General features: G+C 31.9%; 1 long non-coding RNA gene and 2 other non-coding genes across 3 annotated transcripts; 2 read left to right on the top strand and 1 right to left on the bottom strand.

The window, feature by feature from the left end:
* Positions 1–9,129: 9,129 nt before the first annotated feature.
* LOC125061089 lies at positions 9,130–9,768 on the bottom strand. The gene is made up of 2 exons (XR_007118974.1): positions 9,625–9,768; positions 9,130–9,469 (listed from the first exon to the last, which is right to left on the bottom strand). It is a non-coding gene; the product is annotated as an uncharacterized LOC125061089 (long non-coding RNA).
* Positions 9,769–12,932: 3,164 nt separating this feature from the next.
* On the top strand, positions 12,933–13,039 carry LOC125063092. The gene has a single exon (XR_007119467.1). It is a non-coding gene; the product is annotated as a U6 spliceosomal RNA (small nuclear RNA).
* Positions 13,040–15,712: 2,673 nt separating this feature from the next.
* On the top strand, positions 15,713–15,819 carry LOC125063091. Its single transcript, XR_007119466.1, has one exon. It is a non-coding gene; the product is annotated as a U6 spliceosomal RNA (small nuclear RNA).
* The last annotated feature ends 5,028 nt before the right edge of the window (positions 15,820–20,847 follow it).

Below are 20,847 nucleotides of genomic sequence, written 5' to 3'. Positions count from 1 at the left end.
CGCCTCTGGACACTCACATTAACAGAAGGCTCGTTGTCGTTGCTAGACTTTTAAGAATTGGTTCGCTCTTTTCTTGAAGGATTCCAAGTCGAATTGGGTCGGAAATAGTTCTGTGGGCAGCTGGTTCCACATAGTGGTGGTGCACGGTAAAAACTGCCTTAAGAAACGCTCAGCAGCCGGTGATACGGTATTGTTACGGTGGTATATTCTGCCTTGTCCAATGATGAAACTCAGCTGCAAGTATTAATCCGAACAACTCCTCTGATTGTGTGATTGGAATATGGGTGATAGTCGACGAATTAAATTTTTCGCGCTGACGCGATACCTGCAATTTTTTGTTGTTAAATATACGTAAAGAACTATTATACTTAGTACGATACTACTGAATCCTTTTAAAAACCATAAACTGGTTTAAGAGTTAATTCGTTAAGACAGACAGTCAAATAATTATTCTAATCGATGCCCACCTTGTTTTTAATCGAATCAATTTTGTATTTTATACAATGAAGTCTTACTGGCATCCCAGTTTAAATTTGTTTTACTGTTCAATCATATTCCGATTTCTTTTGAAGTTGTGTGAATTTATTTCTGTATCGACATATTACTTGAACTGGTTACTACTGTAGTTTAAAATGATATTAAGAGTATTTTTATATTTAATTTAATAATTATTAAACAAGATTTAGAAAAGAAATACCACAGGAAATTTGTCGAGCTTAGGGTTTAGATTTGCACGCTTAAGCACGACCAACACTGTTATTATCTATATATAGGGCATATACAATTACAAAACAATGGTGAGTAAACACAGTATCAATACTACAACTCGAAACAGTCACGTACACCTAATCCCTGATATTAAACAATACCTCGTTCTATTTTACACACCTCTGACCTTATTTGTAATATTGTGTAGGTGGTTCTATTTCGAAAAGCAGAGAACACTTGCCGATTAAAGATATCTGTGGCTATATGTAGTTGATAAACGACATTTGCGCCAAACGTTCCTTGAATGATTTTTGTGAATCAGACAAATTATAGAAAGCAAAGTTTTAAATGTGCGGCTCTCAAACCTAACTATTGTTCCATTTATGTGTGCACTTGCTATATTTTATTATTTACAGCATAACAGCCATTAAAAAAAAGTATTATAAAAAGTGTTGTAATACAATTATCAATAATTTGATTTAGTTATATGAATTTATCTTCTCTAAGAACGTTTTCAGAATACTACCTCCAAGTAGGTACCTCTTCGGCGAAAAGTCGAGAAAACTAAAGCTGCGAGAGCAAGCGGGAAATGGGACCGTGCTGTCGGTACGAGTAGAATACATAGCGATGAGAATTGTCGGAAAATGTCTTAGATAAAAAAAAGTACTGAGAGAAAAGTGCATGTCGGCGGAAGATGTCGACACGCCCAACCTATGCGCGAAAAACGTGACGCATCGAAGCGCGGACTGACGATGATTCTCTCGAGTTTTGCAGATTTTCCTCTGAATGATTTGACGTAGTCTTGAAATGTGTATCACATACAAAATAGTGATTACTTACAAATATTAAATATATACTAATTAATATGTATTTATTTCGAAAGCTAATATCTGAAAATTTTGCCATGCCATACATTTATGAATGTATATTGTGGTTCTAACCAAAAATCTGTATTTTGTATTTTGAGTTGTAGCTTGTAAGCAAGAGTATATGGCGATTGCGTTCTTGTGGAGTTTATAGATAAAATAGTTATTCAGTATATAATCTATACTAAATGACTATTACCGTAGACAATTACTTGTTTATGCTGTTACTTAGACACTAATAAGAACCATTTGCAATTTTAATACAAAAATATACGAGTATTATTAAAGAACTAGCATTTAACGCTTGCACTCTATATTAATTCAAATAATAATAAGGAACTACAAGCAAAAAATCAATATCCATGAAAAATAAATTATAACGCATTCACTCAACGACAATATGAACACAAACGTACCATTCGCAATAAATTAATTGTGAACTCTTGTTCCGCTCCTAATTATTTGATAGAACAAACAACACCCTAAAACCTTCTTTATTGCTCTCGTAATAAGAGAAATTATAAGGAGAGGGTCATCAAAAACGTTATAGCACAATAAATCCCGTATCACGCTGACAACCGTATGTTTTGTCATTGCTAATAGGTCATGGGCTCTCAAAATCAACGTATTAATCTTGCCACCCGACTTTATATCATATTATCTATAACATATAACTCTTTATTCAAAGATTTTATCTGCTGGCTATACGATGTTGTTAAATCTAGATGGTTCTAAATGTGATTTCTGAGTACGCGATTACACTCCGTCATAAAAAGTAAAAGGGTCCATTTCTATTCAACAATGTTGGTGGGAGATACGACGTTTTTGAATAAGTAATCGTCTAGATGGGATCCATTGTACAATGCAATATCATTTGCTAGCGGAACGAATGGATCGGGTTTGATCCTTGATAAATGGAAATTTAAATTTGTTTCAAAATGTATTTGCTAAACAAAGTTTGACACGGAGAGACAATTGTCATGTTGGAAAACAAATTGTTTATATAAAGGATAATACAATTATTGTTGTTTTGTTTTCTATAATTTGATTTTTTTTTTCATTTTTGATTAAATATTGAATACACTTGCATATTTTTACATGATTCTTAAGAACCAGTAAAGCTCTTTATCAAGGTTAAGTGTTATAAATCATTTCATTCGGATATAGTATTCGAGTACAAAAGTAGGATGCTTAATTATATTTGTTTTTAATATTTCGTTCGCCGCCTTTAGCCAAGACCTACAATAGCACTTGCTCTAATTTCCTTGTTTGACACCGTGGAAAGGACATTTTCCAGAAAGTTCATGCTTATACACGATATAATGTACACGAGACATACAAGACACCCAAGCTACCCTTTACTGAACGCTAATTCCAATTTCTGCCAAAAAAAATCTACATTTTGGCAACCACTTGTGAAGTATAAGAACCTTTAGAAAACCTATACTGATTCTGATCCGCCCCTTCTTATTCAAAGAACAATTTAATTTCATCATTTTCAGTACATTTTATTAGTCCTATATCGATAGGTCCTTATTAGGCTTCATTCAAAGAAAATTGTACACAATCAGCCGCAATTTACAAAATTTATTCTATTCACAAAATATTAATACCTTAAGGTTTTTGTCCTATATAATTTTATTATCCGGTCACTCGAGCCATTCGTGGCTTTAGGACCTATGAAAAACCCATTCGATATCTTCCATTTGCTATAAAACAGGCTATCGATGATGCGTGAAACGGCCACGCAAAAATGTCCCTTCTTATCGCTGACCGCAATAAAGAATAAGGTCGAATTTCTGGTAAGGATATTAAAGTTTACGAGGGAGTACGAATTGAAGAAGTGGCTTCTTAATGAGGAAAGGAACGTTGCTAAATTATGACTTGATTACTTGGAAATGTTTGTTGCAGCTCAGTACTATCTCTCTTCATTCTAGGGCTGAGATTTCTGTATATATATCAGGCAAGTATGTGATCATAATTATGTACCTATCTGTCATCGTCCAAGAGATGTCATGACAGACATGTGGTTTCTTATTATGTTGTTAAATAGTTTACGTTTGAAGATTTTTACTTCTTGCATAGTTAATTAGTAGAAGCGTAAAATTTACATTAACTTCAGCTGAGGAAAGGACAAAGCACACTACTGTGATACTATTTTCATTGGTTAATTTTTCTTGTTAAGAATTTAATCTAATTTCAGAACCAATAGTAAGTAGCATTTATTGAGGGACAGTGATGCGGTTTGAATAAACTCGGTTTTTGTAAATGTTTTTACTTAGTGTTAAAAATCTATTGTTTACCGAAGCAAATCGACACGTTACCTATAACGTATTATTTTGTAAATGGGCAATTTGAAGGGAAGACCGTAGGGTCACCACTTACCAGTTAATTAAACTTTTCGATTTTTTAATATTGTTGGAATTAGACGATGTAATTTTATTTGCGTGTTGAAAATGCGTGCTCCTATTTCACCATGCCAATGCTAATGCTGATAGAGGACAAATCTTTGTTTGTTTTTATTTTTAATTAACTATTAATAACTTAAGATATCATGTGGAACATGGTGTAAAGGTTGCAGCTCCTTACAAACATTGTGTACAACAAAAAGCTTGGCGATTAAAAAGAGTGGCGGAGAGTTTATTGCCAGTTGTTCTCGTCCGTTCTTATTAAACTACGTTTCCATGTCTTCGTCGTCATGAAACTCATATTTTGGTACGCTTTAAAACATTGAAGAATAAATGCGCGAAGTGATTAATTCATTGGTACCGAGGTACCGAGACACAGGCAACAAATGTTATTCAATATTCTCTTTAAAACTTCTTCTACGTTAATCGTGTACAAACACGGGAGAACATATCAATTCTACATAGGATATATAATATATGTAGCAGTAAATAGAACCGAGAGAAGTCTAACTATATTTTGAACGTTTGAAGTGAGACTTGTAATTAATCGTCGTTTAACAAAAATAAATCATCTAAAGCCTCGGCAACCCTAATGGTGAATCCATTACATTTTACGGGACATTGGTCGATCAATTTCGGTACACACCTGCTGGCCCAAGCCCCCGACTTTATAGCTATTGATTATAAATTAATTTCGATAACGCTTCTAAACTTTGTGACCACAACAATTGGCTTGCTACAATATCACACTGGCTGTTCTATGATCTTGCTTTCTTAAATTTTCTAAATAACTTGGAATCTTTAAAAGTACTTAAATAACGATCCTCATTTTCTTAGAAAATGTGTATCCTGTGAGGTTTAAGTAACATAATATATTTAACATAATATATATAAGTAACTGTAATTTACTTTAACTATAACTTTTTTCGTACACGGCTTGTTAGTGCTTTGCTGGCTTAAGAATTGTCTTTTCTGTCCAATATATACATTATATTTTTCACAAAACAGTGTTATTTAAGTGTCATATTTTTAAATATTTTTCCAACTGTATATGACTTAGCTATTTATTAAACATCCACACTTTAATTTACCAACCTAATAATTTATGTTCTGTATACAATCGAGCTAGTAAATTAGTGTGCCGAGTTAATAGCATGCCAAAACCTAGATTGAAGCCAATTTAGTAGTTGGCAAAGTATCAGCACCACTTAGGAAACTGATGAAATTTAGGTTATTGTTCTTAAGCGGATTTATTTCATACTCAAATATTGAAGTTTTTTCAAAGAGGCTTTCTTCGGTATTGAATGAAAGTTACGTAAGTATGATGAAAATGGACAGAGCGACTTTCGACATGCTGACAAAGGTTCTTTCTGCAGTCTGTATGCTTGGAGTTAAATAATAATTTAATATACAGACTGGCTTTTATTATCAGGAGGAAAGCTTACACAGTTTTAATTAATTCTCAATATTTTGTTATTTCTGTTTCCAAGCGATTTTGACACAGATAATAATCATTATATTATAACAAATCAATACTATTGATTCATAAGATCAGTCTTAAGATTGATATTAAATTCACGCAAAATACAATGTAAAGGATATACCTTTCCTACACAGTCGGGTAAAACAAAGCCCATTCATCCTTGGGTCTATGAATGAGAAATTTCTAGCGAACAAAGAAATTGTTCTACACAATACAAAACTACGTGTCTTCGATTTTTCAAGTGTCGAAGTAAATCGATGTACCTACTTGTGCTGAGTGTAAGGTAGGGTAAACATACATTTATTCTTATTAAAACTATTAAAAAAAACGGAAGTTTTTTTAACGAGTTATTTATTTACGAGAGAAAATAAGATTTTTAAGTTACAAGATTACTTCTGATATTCAAAGTTATTAGTTATTTTATATAAAATATTTAAAAACAATACAATTTATGTGACGGTGCAGTGGTCACAAAATGTTCACAATTTCTCCTTCCACCGAAGCATCGACATTCAATACAGTAATATCATAATAAAAGTAAAAGTAAAAAATCATTTAATCATGTAGGTAACATAATGTACACTTATGACTCGTCAATAAAGAAATACATATTAATGCTTCTAATTTTACATTTACATAATAGTTAAGTTAAAAAGGAATTAACTAATGAATCAAAGATAAAAGATAAAGCGACTTAACGCTGAGTTAGACGCCAGTATTGCAAAACACATTGGATTTTGACAAACGGAAATTAAAGTTCCAGCTAAGTTTATCTCTCAAGTGTATTATAATAATATTGTATTTATTAAACCAATCACCAGCGCCTTGTTACAATATTGTCTTTAGTTTATGAAGTCTAAAAATTTTAAATCATCGGCTAATATGGAAATGCAAAACCTTATTGTCACACTCAAATAAATTATTAATTATTTTAGATGTTAAGTAGGTCAACGTAGCACTCACAAATTATTGATTGATTGGATTTGAGTACATGACCCTAATATTCTCATAAATAACAACTTCTTCATACAGTAAATCAAATCAATGGCGTTACAACCTTTTTAGGTCTGGGCCTCAGATTTCTATATTTGTTGCAGGATTATTTGTCAATCTAATAGGCAAGTTTGTGATCAGCCTCCTGTGCATGACACACGCCGTCGACTTTTTGGGTCTAATGCAACCCGGTTTCCTTGCGTTGTTTTCCTACACCGTTTGAGCGAATGTTAAACGCGCACATTGAAAGAATGTCTATTGGTGGAAAGCCGGTGATCGAACCTATGACCTCAGGGATGAGAGTTGCACGCTGAAGCAAGGCCAACACTGTACTTCTTTATAAAGACGTTCTAAATACCAGAATACAAAAGTATTCTAGTACTTGTATAAAACCTAAGTTTGGAACTAGAAATTACTTAATAATGTCCCTAATGCATACAAATTAAGTTACTAATAAATTAATCACAAAACACCTTAATATTATGTGTTAACATGTGTAAATCATTGTCACCCTAAAGTCGCGAATATCATGCGATTTATGTCAAAGTATGACGAATGCGATATATTATGTGGGCTCTATTTTAAGCCCATCGATACTTATTTGTCACTGAGCAATCGCCCATTATTCTGTAGTACACGTTATTTATTGTCCTATTTAGTGTTCCATGTAGTTCTATTTTTATCTCGTGTATCGAAATCATCTTGAATGAGAGGAAAATGTTACGTTATAAATAATAATATTACGTCTGATCATTTTATATAATTAATTGGCGTAACGAAGCATAAATAGTTTTGTCCTTGCAAAAGCCGATTGGTGCGAATTCTGATCAATTATTTTCATGAGCGACTATAACTTTGTCATACAATGAAGGAATATATTGCAAGGAAACCGGCATATTTTAGATCCTTAAATTACCGACATACACAAATGCAATGCAATGTTATAAATAAATTAAAATAATTGTTTCCCTTTCCTTAAGCACACCAACATATATCTTTTTCTATCCTTATATTGTCATATAATCTACTATTTATATGTAATCTCATATATGTTTTTTGTCTACTGCTTGATTGTCTTCTTGTCTTAACAGTTACCGTTTTCCTATTTTATTTTTGTATAATTATTATTTTTGTTTCTGTCAAACTGTTTTAATATAGCTCCAATATTGTAACTTTATATTTTCTTTTACTTTACTCCACTCTGTCGTCTAGCAGTACTATTCTAAGCTCAGGATAGCCAACTTAGTTGATGGTACAGTATCACGTAAATACAATTGCAAAATACTTCGAACATGAGAGATTTTAATAAGTTCAATAAAACTCCAAGCTTAGAATCAGAGCATACGTGATAAAAATATTTTCAATTTAAATTCTGCCAGTAAGCCGTTCATATCATATAAGAATTTCTCATAAATACTCTCCAAGGGTTGCGAAGTTTTTCAATAAATAACAGTGAAATATATACGTCACGTACGGCCTTAGGGGGCGAAAAATGATAGAGTGCTCTAAATATTTATAATGTTACATATAGAAATTATAAAACAGAGGAAGGAGATCGCTTAACAATTCGTTGACGAATTAAACAGCTAAATTTTGAGAATTTTATTGAATCTTACGCAGGGGCGGGCGCTTTTGAAAAGACTTGCGGTGTCAGCTTTGTTCTCGTATAAGATGTTCTATTGAAACGTAATACATTGTACAACAAGGTTACAAGAGTGAAGAGACCAATCATTTTGATTAGTTTTTTTATTCAAAGATTATAGAAAGAAACTATTTTGTCATGTGGCTACAAAATGATCAGTTTAACAATAATTACGCAATGTACCTATTATTATTTTCCGAGAAGGTGTCGTATAAATAGACTTCTCATTAGGTACTTGGAGGCAGTGTCTCTGGTCGTTTGAATGTTTATATAACGACTTTTGACATTTGACATTTTGTAATCAGCTTTTGTACCTTGAAATTCATTCAATTCAGCGAGAATGGTATATAAGTCCCACGACGATAAGCGAAGCAATTTCTTAAAGAAACGTTTTACATAACTTACAAAACCGTTGGTTGCGAATAAAGCTAAAAGTAGCTCTTTTAGTTTGTCAGAATTTTTTTGTCTGTGGTCTGCTGGTTCACCTAATGGATAAAATATAACAGAGCCTCTTAAACTTATGGATATGTTAAGAGTAATAATATAGTTCAATAAACAATTATGATAAATAAGTTTAAATTATTTTTGTTAATTTTCTAAAGATGTTTTATCGCGCACGTTAAACTTAAATTTTAAACATTTTTCAATTTTAAATTTAAATTATCAACACAACCGAATTTGCACTGCTAAAAATTTGAAAAACAAAAAACAAAAAAAGAAAAGATACCAGTTAGATAAAATACAATTTTACAGTAATCCTAAATCCTATTCTTTGGAAAGCAAATCTACATAATTAAATTACTAGAAAGGGTTCGGAATGATAAATTGATAACGAAATTTGACCTAAGGTCCGTATTCAAAGACATCACTCAGAGTAAAGATCACCTGAGACTTCATTGTAAGTTATAAATAGTCAAGTAGCTTTTTTATTTCAGAATATATTTTAAGCGTTGATCCGCTGAAACTGTTTAGTCAATGCTCAATAAGATTTTACTTTAGTCTTTGTTCTAATAGCATTCCATTTCGTTTTTAACCCTAGAAAGATAATCATATTTTGTAATACGGAAAAGATAATCATGCGTAAAATTTACGCAAGAATTTGAATTAGTTGTAGGTCTAGGTTTAATAGTTTATTTTAATGAATTGTATGTTATTATATATACACATATATTAGAATAATTAATACTGCAGATAATTTTTTAAACTCCTTTATTTTTACTTTAAAAAAACGAAAACTTTAAACGTGGTCCGCTACTTCACTGTCGGTGTCCTCACACGGAAGCTCGTCATCACTTTGCATAAGAGCGGCCAGGATTTCGTGTTGGTTTCAATTGATACTCCCCATTGTGATATATATTTGCCTCAATATCTTTAAAAATTTAATTATAATATTAGTTATAATATAAAGTATTAAAACAGTACTAAAACTGTCATATAAGCCAAAATCATAAAAGTCACGATAAAGATAATCATGCGTAATTTTGACTCACGCGGTCGTTATATTTCAAAATCGGTGCCACTTACCTTATTGACACTTACGTCACGCGGCAGCTCCCAACCACGAATGAAATGTCCTAAACGCACAGCTATGGATTCGCGCTAATTAGAAAGATAGAGCAATTATTCGAAAACGCATGCGTAAATTTTACGCAGACTATCTTTCCAGGGTTAATACAAGGAAAAGTTTGGAGAAGATATTGGTGACCTCGACCATATTTTCTTTTCTTGTTCCCAATATGGCCGTACCTCCTTTCTGAATTCCATAAAGTTAAAACTATTGCCATAATATTAAAAAAAAAAAAGTTTGTCTGTGGGATGAAATTTGACCATTGACAATCTTTTGTCAATCACATAATGACTCTTGCACAAGTGGCGCAAACATAACTCTTTTGGGCTGTACAATTTATATAAATAAAAGACCAAGGAATTTAAATGAAATAAACATTCAAATTGTAAACTGAAATCCACTATTTCCAATAACAGTAACTCCGTTTCTAGGTTTTAAATATTCATCCCAAACCCATTTGAAATTCAATTGCGGTGTATTTTAAATTAGCAGTTTGTTCTTCTAGCTTTAACACTATTTATCCGACTTTTTGTTATTAAATACTTAAGTTTATGGAAATAAAATTAATTAACACATTTTTTGAAGTTGTACTTCTTTAGGCGCGTTATGAAAAATTGATGAGAGTGAAATTTTACGATTGCGCGCGCACCTATGACACAAAATTGGCAGTGTGATATAGCGTGCGCGAGCGAGATGGGAATAAGACAAACTACAAGTAAAAAGAAATAGAATATGCGTGAAGCTAACTTCACGCATATTCTAGCTTAGCAGCTTAACAAGAATTTTGAATGACCATGACAATTGACATCTGACAATGACATTTACCTTTTAAACAAATATAGGAGTTTTAATTATTGTTTAAAATTAATAATTATATACCTAGTTATTTTCATTATACAAAATATTTGTGAAATAATATAAAATATTTGTGAAAAAACTGTGCTAACCTTCCTGAGTGCTTCAATACAATTGAGGTTAACTATCCGTATGTATTATCGAGTATTATTGTTGATTAAAACTGAAACATGAACCATTATTCATTGCTTTTGTTTATTGCGTTTGTTACAGCAACTTTTTAGAAATATTCTACGACCCTATATATCAATAATTGAGAACAAAGATTTAAGCACGAATACTAATAAGGAGAAAATGAAGGCTTGGAGCGATATAACAGAGAAGTAAACATTTTAATAAGTACCTGCATCTCAAAAAAATGACCACATTATTTAATCAAAACATCAGATTTAATCTAGCAAATATAAGGACAAGAGACAAAAAACAATTGATGAATCAGTGGAAGTGCACTAAATTGAATACAAAAAAAGAGTTGTCATCTTATCGCCGTGAAACATCAAAAACTGGAGGTGGAACAAAGCCACCATCACCTTCTCGAGACACAATGGTTTGAAGTAGATTTCAATGAATTTGATTGTGATGGTGTCGAGGTAGGAATGTTAATTATAAATATGATGTATGGTGATGTTCAAGGTTCAACCTTTCAAGCATAGGCATATGCTTACAACATTACTTTATTCCCCTACAGGGTAGTTAGAGATATTGTAATACCTCAAAACATCCTTGTTGCACTTGTAGTACCGAAACTCTGTCCTGCCAGAAGTGAGCCCATTCCCACTTATAATGGACAGTGGGTATAATACACCTTAATACCTGAGTGCGAACCACTCACCATGATACTTAAATTAATAGATGTTATTTATATATTTCAGGTTATTACAAATAAAATCATTTTGGAAACAATTGATATCCCAAAAGCAAATAAAGCCAACAATGACAAGGTAATAAATCAGTTTTGACATAACTTGAATACTAAAAAAGCCAAACAAAGGTGTGCACAACAGTGACAACATAACTTAACAATTTCATTATTTTGTAGGATTAAAGAAAGGTTAAAGAAAATCATGTCGAACTTAACAACAAGAATCCCCAAACAACTCCAAAGAAACCTACAAGGAAGACACCGGTATTATATTTAAATTATCTCTATCTCTAAATAGAATAAAAGAAAGTTGCTATCCAGGTCTGTAGCATGTGCTACAAATTATATTATTAACACATTTATATAATTATATTAATATAAATGTGTTAAAAAATTTATAATATGAATTATAAAAAAATTTAAGTTTTGCATGGACAGAGCTTAAATTAATATTCTCTTATTTGTTGCAGAAAGCAAGTAGTTTTGGAGAAGCCTCGTAGATGCACAACCAAGTAATGATTAATTTAAAATTACAAACCGAAATTCTGATGAAGACATTAGAGTCACTTAAAAATAAATAGTATAATGAAATAAAAATGTTTTAAAGATAAATAGTGTTTTATTTGTTTAATGTAAGAGAATAATAATAAATATTTATTTAATTAATTTTTCAAATGTAAACTGAACTTTATTGACTTTAATGACTCCTTTTCCAGTCTTTGATTATTTAATTGTAATTAATTATTTGCATGCAATCAAAAACTATTTTTAATAATGCCAAAGAAGTATAACTTCTTACGCGCGTACATAAGTACACGCACCCTTTTTTTTTTCATATACGATTGACATGACCAAGTCTACCGAAGTGGGTATATTATCTTTGATGTTAAATTATAGATAACATAAGCCTCAATTTGCTGACAATTAACATGGAAATCTTAATTAAATAATAAAGTGATGAATCGCCAATAGATTTCGTATAGAATGATTATTATTCGTAGGGTTCCTAGTTAGATCAAATAGGGACATCTAAAGGAATCATACTTACATATAAAAAAATACGTATAAATTGTCATTTCATTTATTATAACAGCTAGTTTTATTTTCTTTGGTTTTTCTATACTAGAATGTTTTCGTTACCTTGTTAGGAGTTGGAATCAGAATATAATTTTATTGTATTTCAAGTTCAAGAAATAATAAGCGCGAAAGCGCCATCTAACGATATTTTGACAAAATAAAATTCATGTCACTTGCGGGGTCGAGTTTGTAGTCGAGTAGTTTTACTTAATTAAGATAGATGGCACTTTGATATATTTTATAAAACATAAATTTGCTTTTCTTGTTATATAAAAATCGTATGCGATTTCGAGAATGTTTTTTATTAGAACTGTCAAAATGTGGGTCGAAAAATATAAAATGTAATTTTCTATTAGGTTCTATGTAAATTATTTAAATTATCAACATGAATACTTACTAATTCTGAAAGGCGGTAACATAGTTTTTTTGCATCGTAAGGATATAATATTTAATTTGAATGCTCTAGTAAGTGTACTCGCTTCGGCAGTACATATACTAAAATTGGAACGATACAGAAAAGATTAGCATGACCCCTTCGCAAGGATGACACGCAAAATCGTGAAGCGTTCCAAATTTTTTGTCCAATTCAATTTTGTTCTTGAGCATTTGTATATCTAACAGATTATAAATAATCTATATTATATACAGTCAAAGCTCCCTATTCGCGCTTCCTTTATTCGCGTTTTCACTATTCGCGGATTAAAAAAATGCAACCCAATTTCTTTATTCGCGGCAAAAAAATTTTTTATTCGCGGATCTAAAATTTCATACAAAATTCCAATAGGTGTTTAACGCAATATCATATAGATAATATGGAGTGTAATCCTGATATGAAAGTTGCTGGAAGAAATTTGACATAACAAAATGCATCGTAAACATAAAAGAATCATTGGACGAACTGAAACCACACACATTGAAGTCATGCTGGAAAAAACTATGGCCTGCTCTGACTGCGAAAACTGACGAAGAATTCGTGCAAGTTCAAACTTTGACTGCAAACATAGCCGAAATTGCAAATGGAATAAGACGAGATGGGTTCGAACAGACAGAATCAAGTGACATTCAGGAATTGCTTGAATCGCAAGATGAAGATTTGACTGAAACCGACTTGGAGGAAATGTTAAATTCACAGCCCATTGAAGAAGAGGCTTCAACTAGCACTAAAAATGTGACATTTACTCTAAGCCTGAGGATAATGATTACATAATGTTTAATAACATCAATAAAATTGATTTTCTTATATATTTGTTTGTTTTTTATTTGGGCACCTAGGAACGTATAACATATATAAACTATTACTATTTATGGAACGTATACCCCGCGAATAAAGAGATTTTACTGTATATAAAAATGAAACCCGTTTTCCGTTGTCACAACATAACATGAAAACAGCTTGACCGATTTGTCTGATTCTTTTTTTATAACATTCCTTGAAGTACGATTTTTTTTTTATTTGACTTAATGTATTGGTTGTATTATCAACTTTCTTTTTTTTATCTTTTAGCTAGACCCGTGTCCCGAATAGCAGAATAAGTATTAAACAAAAATAAAGAATCGACTGTTAGGCGGTACGATGTTCGCCAGGCCATCTAGTAATAATATAATAATAACTAGCAAACTCGGCGAACTCCGTTTCACCACCAGATGGCTTCGTTTTATGTAACATTTCGTTTGGTGATCCCGCTTTTCTGTTGAAATTTTTCCTGAATTTTCTTGCTATAAACCTCACGGAGCCCGAGACCTTTCCAACGAATGCAAAACCGTGGAATCGGTTCGTGCGTTCTGGAGTTATAGCGTCAGGAAGGAAAACCCGACTTATTTTATATAGTAGATAATAATAGTTATATCCTGGGGACCCTGAGTTGTAGATGGGGCTCGAGACATTGGATTGACGTAATCCATAGTTAGTATGGGGTCGAAGCAAATAATTAGAATTCTAGTTATCTGCAAGTGCTATTCAATTGTCAAATGATATATTATGCATTGAAAGAGTTACATAAAGTTGTATAAATGTATATATCTATTGAACATAATTACCTAACGCTGTTTTATTTTTGTACTTATGTAAGTAGTGCTAGTGATACCTTTGGATATAATAATTATTCATTACATACAAAAGTATCTCGCAGCACTTAGGATTGTCATATGCCTAACGACTTATTAGCTATTATGCCAAAAATTATAAGCTGCATTGTTTTAGAAAAAATAAAACTCCACTGGTAGCACTGGGGTAGGTAACTGCAGCCAGGCCGGATGCCTATCAAGACACTGGCTATAAATTTAGTTTAGAATGCCTCTAGTATTTATTTATATTACTTTCATTCGTCAGTACATTGTCTGAAATAAATAATGTTTAATACATTTACAAAAAGAAACATTTCATACACTATGTTCATACATAGTTTGTTATGGAAGAGCTGGGAACCCTGACACAGGTATTTTTGGAACGAAGTTCCTTATCGCGCGTTGTGAAAGGGGGCTAGACGGGAAAAATTCTTACGAAAACTTGTCACGACACTTTTTTGCTATTTGCTATTGTAATACACCGGTTCTCGTCCGATCACCGAAGTTAAGCAACGTCGGGCGAGGTCAGTACTTGGATGGGTGACCGCCTGAGAACACCTCGTGATGTTGGCTTTTTTTTTCGTCGTAAGATTGGTGTCGAGAAAATCTATCATACTGTTATGATACCAATTAACATATAAATTAATCGAAAGGAATTTCGTTCCATCCGGGTGTCCCTTGACACCTCTAAAGTTTTTTTTTACTTAAAAGGGTACCCAAATCTTACACATTGTACTTAAAATGAATAAACAGAAATTTATTTTTATTTTATAAAAGAAGATACACAAACGTTTGATTATTAGAAATTGTTAATTTATAAAATTCATATTAAGTTATTAATAGATAAAATTTTAAAATTAATGATTACGCCACCTAGCAGCGCTTTTGAGAAAGCATTCTGTTCGGTGGTTGGTTGCAGGAGATTGGCTGTGTCTAGTCATCATGTAATGATATAGATGGCGCTTTAAATAATTTATATAAATATTTTTTTTTTAAAATACGGTTTATTTCTTTAAAACTCATTACTAATTTAAAATATATGTAAACAAAAATAAAAAAAATCATTTCCTCGAAAGCTTTGAGAAATACAAGTGATATTTATTAGTACGTATTTTGTAGTTCTGAATCGCGCTAACAGAGTTTTGTAGCTTCGTAAGCTTATAAACAATTTGATTGCCATAGAAAGTGTACTCGCTTCGGCAGTACATATACTAAAATTGGAACGATACAGAGAAGATTAGCATGGCCCCTGCGCAAGGATGACACGCAAAATCGTGAAGCGTTCCACATTTTTTGAACAATTTATTCTTCCGAATATAAATCTTGTACTAGAACGTTAACGCATAGCATAATATTTCAGTTCTAAAAATAATTACCGATCGTTTAATACACTACTGTGAATAGTCCTAGACCCTAGGAAATCCTAGTTGTTTATAAGGATTTTTTATATTAATAATTATTCTATAAAATATTTTTTTATTTTTTAACATATTAATTAGTAATTACACTAAAAAATATATAAATTATATATTATATTTATATTATATTATAATATAAATTATAACTAGTTTTGCGAAATAAGAATATTTTCTGTATCAGCATAGGATAGGTAGATAAGATGTTGTTTGAGATTTTTAGTGAATGTATGTAATGTGAGATTTGAACTGTTAGTGAAAATTTTGTTTTTAAGAAAGTGGTTAAAGATGAAAGGGCCTCGGTAGGAGAAAAAGCGTTGGGCGAAGAAAATGCGTTTTTTGGGTTGCTTATACCTATATGTAGGTAAAGGTTTGCGTTGTTTTTGATATGCAAGTTATGATTATTATAGAACAGCTGTTTAGATCTAGAGAGCATCGTCTGATCAACAGTTAATTAAAACTGTTTTCTGAAACAATAATTTTCTTACCTACAATAATTTTCTAAACTATTATGTAAATTACTTGTATACTTAAATAAAGTATGTAATTGTTTTTAATGTATATTTTTATATATATTGTAATTGTATATTCGCTTTAAAATCAGTATCAAGCATTGTAATAACAAAATATTTAATATTTATGCAGCGGTTAGCCACGTGGTATACTTCGAAGCTACTGAGTTTCAAGGCCGTTAAAATAATAATAAACGGAACAAGCGCAGAAATTACGTGATTCGTGAAACTGAATTATTTTATCTGAATTGTTTATTTATTATTTAAATAATAAGAATAAATCATTTTCTATTTATTCAGATTTTGCTTGATATTTTATACCGAACTCATTTTCTTAAATTGCGAAAATATAGTCGTGATGCCTTCATGAATTCATGGATAGACAGAGGTGTACTAGTTAATCGGATCTGAGATCGATATCTGTTTATATTCTAAATACCTGGAACTATATCAGTATTATGGCCAACGATTTCCTTGGATTGATTATTATTTGATTGATTGATTATAATTATTCAGAATTTAATTATTTTTTATCTTAAATACTGGAAATTATTAATAATACCTACTCAAATAAAAACGTTATTTTAAAATATAAATAAAACCACATTAAATTAAATGTGTATGTTACATTGTTAATTTTGTTTAATAAAAATAACTTGAGATTTAGTTGTGTAAAATATCGCTGTTAAAATTTAATTTTTAGTAGTTTTAAATAATTGCATTCTTTATATAAAATAATTTTTTGTCGGTTTTATGGTCAACTTGATTTCCTTCACTCGATCTGATTTTGTTAGCCCCAGCCCGCACGGGTTACTTTTGTCACCGTGACTGTTTCCTCAATCATAACAAGCCTGTGGATATGTATGGAGATGCGCACATGTTACCACGTGACGACTGGGTGACATTTATGTACGCCGACCGGCGAACAAGCCCATGACGAAAGCCTTTCGGTTTTCATAGCAGTGCGCGCACGAGTGACAAAATTGTCACTCTCAAGTCTCAGCGTTGTTCGTTCGCATTTCCCACTTTGGTGCACGCAAAATGAATATCCAAGAAGACGATATTGATAATGACATAACTATAGAAGAAGTGGAAAAGAGTGTTGGTCGCTATGATACAAAACTGAAAGACTACTCTGACATTCATTTGAAAGCTGAAAGCTTAAAGCATGGGAAGAGATATTTTTCTTATCTCTTCCCATGCTTTAAGCAACTGTTTGGGTCGGCAAATGACGCTTCGATATCAAAAAAAGTTTGTGATAAAAACTTTAATGTGACAAAAGTAACCCGCGCGCGCTTAGCCTCAGATACATGACTGAGATATACAACATTCCCTATGTTGAGGTTCGGTGTGTCGACTTTAATTTGTGATGGTGCGTAACGCACGCGTAGACTGATACACAAAGTATAATGTATTTCATGGTCGTCTTTAAACACGACTTCTAAGTTCTTAATCTTGAATACATACGATTTATAACTTAGAAATTATGATATCTGATCTTTATTCTTTTGGATTATAATATATTTTGACTAATAATACAATCAAAATTGCGATATAAAAATAGGAAAACGATAAAATAACAATGAATTCGTCTCTGTTTTACCATAAAGCATTAATAAACGTGAAGGCAAAATCAGTCGTCAGTGATTTGCTTTCATGAAAGAAAAAACCCAAATCGTATTTTCACTCATAAATATTACGATACTGGATTGATTTGCTCTTTGTTACCAAAAAAATATTTATTTCCATTATGTTTTCAATATTATGTCGACTATTATACCTTATCAACAATTTATGACTAGCTTTGCTACGCGGTTTCACTCACGTATAGTTTGTAACTATGTATATAAAGCCTTAATCCGTTAATGAAACGACAAAATAAATTTTCAATGCGAAGCAATAGTTTCTGAGGTTATCGCGAGCAACCAAACAAAATCATCATCAGTTATTAGTTTCAAAGATAGTAAAATTCCATTTTACTTAACATCCAGCAAGGTATTTTTTTTCCGAATCTTATATTTTTACACTCGCTGATATGGATTCCTTGACTTTGTTTTTATTTATGTCTGCAAACAGATATTCCTAGACTTGTTGAGGAAACCGGCAAACTGATCCAAATAAGTGAATTAACCAGTCCGTGGATTATAGCCCCATTATTTGTTTTTTAATATAAATAGTAGTTGCTAAGAGAGAATTTAAATATCTTTGACTTAGGTCAAGAGCTGACGCGGGTCCCGCCAGCAGCTTCCGACACGCCCGTAAATATTTTAGTTTTATTTTAATAAAAACATGTCTTAGACTATCGGATTTTAAGAAACCTACGTAAGTAAACGTTCTACACGCTACGAACTTGTAGTCATGAAGTAGCGGAGGTGTCGTAGCACCTAGTACGCCACAAATAACTCACTACGAATTGCCTTCCCGCACGTTATCGTAAAGTGTAGGCCGTTTGACGTTTGGCGTGCGAGTACGTGTATTACCAGTGAGCTTATGTAATTTATTTTTATGGGAAAGGCAGCAATCGTGAAGCTAGTTTAATTAAAACTATATTTCACACACAAGAAATGTGTAACAAAAGAACATGGATTAAGCATGAACATAAAGGTAGGCATCATAAGTATGGAGTTAGACGCATTGAATGATACTTCAATATTTTGACCATGAAAAATATGAAGTTGCAGCACTGTTACACCAAAATTCAAAGTCTATCAAATTAATATGTATGTATATATCTATTCCGTGGTATAAACATTTTAGAAGTTTATTACCGAATATGATTTCAACTTTAATAAATCATTTGTAAGAAGTCCTGTATTTTCTCAATAGGGTATGCGGCAAATACAATTATGGATTCATTTCAGTGATTGATGGGTCGATAAAGGGCGTCCCGTTCTCACGATGTTCACCACCATACATACTAACAAGTGTTTAATTCATATGTTATAGTCAACGCTCCGGCGCTCCTAGGTTTGACAAATCAATCCTCAGGTGTGACTTGAAGTCTTAATCACAGCCCAAGGAGAACCTAATTTATTTTAGGTTATTTTTAAAGTGAAACTTCTTTGGGTGAATTACGGTAAAATTTTTACGGAGATTTTCACGAGGATGTGCGTTTTTGTCGACGAAAAGGGAGAGAGTGATTGAGACCGATTGAGAGAGATTGAGAAAGGACGAACGTGTCATGAAGCAATACGCTATCGGTTGATGTATTCGTTTAGTAGTTACATTATACGTACGAGTATTAGAACTTTAGATGGCAATTCTGTCGCATAACGTCTTGTGCAGTAAACGCAGATTTTTTAAAAACTTACCTTTAGGTCTATAGAGATAGTTTTATTGTTTACCCGACATGTTAAAGTTGTTGAATATAAATACACAAGATTTTTCTATAATAAAGATGTGCTAGTATAATATTGTGGTGTAATTATTCATACTTGAACACCGATGGTGTTTTTAATACATATCAATATCATTATTATTTCAATAAGTAACTAAATTACCATTTTTTTTGTTGGTTTCGTATTTTTATAAGGGCACAACTAAGACCTTTTTTGCTAAGACCCAGTTGGCTATTTTAGAAAATGTGGACATAAGGTAGCAATTATGATAATAATGAATTTGTTATATTATTTGGTAATTGTTACCATATTTATGGTGGTATTTCTATGTACATAACAACAACTCATTTTAGTTCTGGTTTTTAATTAGCCTCAGCATTCATTAATATAGAAAGACTAGCAAATTAAATTATGGGATCTGGGCAGTTTAATTACTCAATAATTATTTTACAAAGAAGTTTCACTTCTGACATGTGTACTTTGTACGCACGCACTTTTTTATCATTTGGTTGTTTTCTTAATTAAAATTAAAAAATAGTGTTTCTTCATACATGGTGAGGCATTATGACATCTAGTATTTCATATTTTTGAAGAACATTTTTGTTGCAATAACGCTTTATAAAGGCTTAGCCCCCAAATTTAGACTCTTTTGCATCGGGCACATCTTCAAAATTAAGTTATATATCGATGTTTGCCCGAACAGATTATTTTGCTTTCGACGTAATTTTTACTTTAGTCAAAGGCCGAAATTATAATTTATTTTTGGGTTCGCCCGCAGGCTTTGTTCCAACCTAGAATATCATTCCAGAAAGCTGCTTATCGAACTTTGACTATGACACATACATAGAAAAATTCCGCTCAAAAAGAGACCAGACACGACCTCAGGATCCATCGCACTTTATTTTCTTAGTCAACACTATTATAATGTGAATGGGTTCACAATTTGTTTGAAGAAATAGACTCTGAAAATGGTATCGAAAACCAATTTCAATAACATTATCACTCGGGTCCGAAACAATGATGTTAACGAGAATTACACGTCTTCATTCCTCTCTAG

Source organism: Pieris napi, chromosome 2 (assembly GCF_905475465.1).
Source record: "Pieris napi chromosome 2, ilPieNapi1.2, whole genome shotgun sequence".
NCBI classification, from domain to species: domain Eukaryota; kingdom Metazoa; phylum Arthropoda; class Insecta; order Lepidoptera; family Pieridae; genus Pieris; species Pieris napi.
Note: the sequence above shows the minus strand (reverse complement) of the source record. Positions and strands in the feature narration are given on the sequence as shown.